We start from the raw sequence: 3,570 nt of genomic DNA, 5'->3' as shown, positions 1-3,570 counted from the left end.
TTTGCTTTGAGCAAATTTTCCATTAGCTCACTCCAGTGATCATAGAGACCATCGAAGTGAGGGATCTTCGTTAAAGTCTTGTCTTTACTCATACTCTCTGTATTTGATCACTAAAAAATTACTACACTACAAAGCCTAGTGGTGGTTCTGAGGCCAATTATAAGTTTTTGACAGAAGAATGATTAACACAGAAACATAAACGATTGGAGTTTGAAGCGATAATATTATTGAGTATTTAACTTTGGCTTTTATAGCCTTACAATAACAACATAAATAAATAGAAACTAACCACAAATATGGTAAATTAGTTAAACTAAATAGCTAAAAAAAATACTCTAACTATCAAAAGAGACCATAACAATATTTGATCAAATTCTTATAACATTTAGGTACTTACTACTACTCTCCCAACAAAAGGACCTTCCAATCCTCCTATTTCCAATATTGAATCTCGATGAAGTTTACTTTTCTAACTCAACTTCCTTCACAAAGGTTGATCCAACTCTGGTTGGCTTCCACTTTTTTCCTTCCACCCCGTAAAGATAGTTGTTTAAATGAAAAAATGTTGATGTTATAATGGTAGTTTGGCTAGATTGTTTTTTCTCAAACTCCAAATTATTGTAATAAAAGAAAAATTATATTTTCTTTAAAGTAATCAAATATTAATGAGAATATGAATCATGTTATGTGTTTATGGGAAATCTTTAATCATTCCTCCTATTTTGCTCATTACAATTTATACTAACCATTCTCAAATAAAAATGTTTCTTTCATAATGATTAAGGTATTTAGTCTTTTCTTTAACGCTCAAGGTTTAAATCCCTATCATATTTGTTACTATAAAGAATATATTATTTCTTTGTACGGTTCTTTTCCCATTTTAAAAAATTGAGTGAAAATGTATATACGAGAAGTTGGGACAAAGACCACAAGCCCGGACCCTATTCATGACATTAAATAGACCCGAGCTCCTCCACAACCATGTTCAAAATATGAATCCTCCTACTGACATCCTTTAATAATCTTTAAATTTTAGCGGGTTGTATTTAGTCCTATTTTATTTAGGCTTCTTTTAATAACCATTTGATTTTTTATTTCAAAAAATTAAATTTAAAAATACTACTTCCAAATTATTAAAAAAAAAAAAAAAAAACAACCACAACTTCTATACAGTTACTAAATAAGACTTAAGATATTCATCAATTCCAATGTTCATAAAAATACAAATTATCGTTTAATTAAGCGAAGTATAATCTTAAATTTGTAGTGGTACGATCTTTATTGTTTAGAAATACTACCTTTAAAAAAAATCTCAATTATACGTATTAACTTTTACAACTAAATGTTTATATTATAAAATTAGATCTTGTACTTGTCAAAAATTTAATCTTAATATTTAATTTTCATTAATTCATTCATTAATTTTAACCAAACAAAACACAAACATTCAAAACATTTAATAAAATTAAATACAACACAAAATTAATTTTAATCAACGGACTAAATTAGTAACTAAATGACTCCACACATCCACGAATTTCTACATTAAAAAAATTCTAAATATATACTTTTATTAAATAATTTCAATTTTCATACCAAAATGAGAATAAAATGGGTTGGAAGATGGTAAAGAAAAATGGAAAATATAAGTTAGGTTCTACTCCCACTCTATTGTCACCTTATTTATTGTCGTTGTATCTTGTGCGATTCAATGGTCCGTTGCTCATTTTGTACTTTATAGCCCTAATCTTGTCTTTCTCCACCCCCCTTCATAACTTCCCAATTAATTCATCCATTCAATAAATACCTAAGAGTCTCATCGTCATCCATTATCACCGTTTTTAAAGAACCTAAGCTTCTCATTCTCTCGACAATGGCTAAACTATTAGTTCTTCATCTCTGTTTCGTTCTCATTGCTTCCTCTTCTCTGTTTCATGTCGGAACTTCCATAACTCACAAATCTCAAGACGGATCTGAAGAATGGGGCTACGTTCAAGTCAGACCCAGTAAGCCAAGTTCATTAATTTTCCTTCTATTTTATTTTAGTCATTTTTTTTTATATATTTGCTCGTGTATTGTGTTGTTTAGAAGCCCATATGTTTTGGTGGCTTTACAGAAGCCCTTCCAGAGTGGACGTCGGTTCCAAGCCATGGTCGACCATTCTCTGGTTGCAGGGCGGACCGGTGAACTGCCGATCTTTTCCAATGATTTATTTATAAATTTTGGGTATTTTGTAAGAAAATGGCTCAAATATTGAAAAACAGGGTGGCTCAGGAACTAGGTTTGGGAACTTCCTGGAAATCAGACCATTGAACTCAAACTTGAAGCCCAGAAACTCAACATGGCTGCAAAAAGCAAACCTCTTGTTTGTGGCCTTTTCCTTTTAATTTTTGTCATTTTAACCTTAAATTCTAATATTTTTCGACTAAATTTAAAAAAAAAAAGGATAATCTAGTCGGGACCAGATATAGCTACGTGGAGAGTGGAGGTGAATTTGCGAAAGGCGATGTGGAGGCGGCGATCGACATGACGACTTTGCTGGCTGAGGTTTCGAACGACACTGTTGGCCTACGAAACCCTCCTTTGTACATCTTGGAGGAGTCTTACGGTGGCAAATTCGCCGTCACCCTTGCTTTGTCCCTTCTTCAGGCCATCCAAGCTGGAAATTTGACCCTAAATCTCGGAGGTACTTCTATTTTTACTTTTTTTTTAATAAAGATTTTCAAATATAATTGATGAATTATAACTTTTTTTTATATATATGTAAAAAAAAAAATCATATTATAACTTTGATTTGTTTAAAATGATCACATTGTAATAATATAGAATCAATAATTTAAATGACTCTCGATTTTGTTTGTCAGGAGTTTCTCTAGGAAACAATTGGATGTCTCCGGAAGATTACACGGTTCGTATTCTCAATCTCTCAATCTCATCCAAAAATTTTATCAATTTTTTTGATATTTTCGTTTTCAGAATGATAAACGAAAAGAACACTACTAAACTATGAAGTTGATTTCAATTATATCCTGATTTAAGAGTTAAAATGAAATATCTCAAAGCTCGAGAGTATAACCGAAACCAACCTCATATTTCAGGAGTATTCTTTTATTATTTATCCTTAACACAATAATCTGTCTAAAATTTTACAGTCTTCTTAGGGTCCTCTTCTCAAAGATCTCTCACGAATTGACGACAGGACGCTGCAATAATCAAATAGATTAATATTTTTCATTTTTTTTTAATATAAACATTAATAAAGAAGTGAAATATATTCTATAAATATAAAAGTTATATGTAACAACAGATGTCTTTTGAAAATCAGTTTAGCGTTGAAGATCAAGTAGCAAATTAAAAACAGGTTGTACGAAAATGCAACTCTTTCATGGAATGATCTTGAGGGATTAATTTTCTCCAATAGCAACCACCCGGTAGAGTGTCTGCTATTTGTTTATACAAAGTTACATCTACTTTTGCACCATTTTCATCTTTGCCATTTTTCTGTCCTCCTTTCCTCGTGATGTAGAGTGTCTGCTCACTAGAGCTACTTTCGAATTCTTCCTTGATGTA

General features: G+C 31.3%; 1 pseudogene; it reads left to right on the top strand.

The window, feature by feature from the left end:
• The first annotated feature begins 1,859 nt into the window (after positions 1-1,859).
• LOC111475013 lies at positions 1,860-3,431 on the top strand (annotated as a pseudogene).
• Positions 3,432-3,570: the final 139 nt, after the last annotated feature.

This window comes from Cucurbita maxima, unplaced genomic scaffold (genome assembly GCF_002738345.1).
Source record: "Cucurbita maxima cultivar Rimu unplaced genomic scaffold, Cmax_1.0 Cma_Scf00900, whole genome shotgun sequence".
Taxonomy (NCBI): Eukaryota; Viridiplantae; Streptophyta; class Magnoliopsida; order Cucurbitales; family Cucurbitaceae; genus Cucurbita; species Cucurbita maxima.
This window is presented reverse-complemented; position numbering and strand designations above follow the sequence as displayed.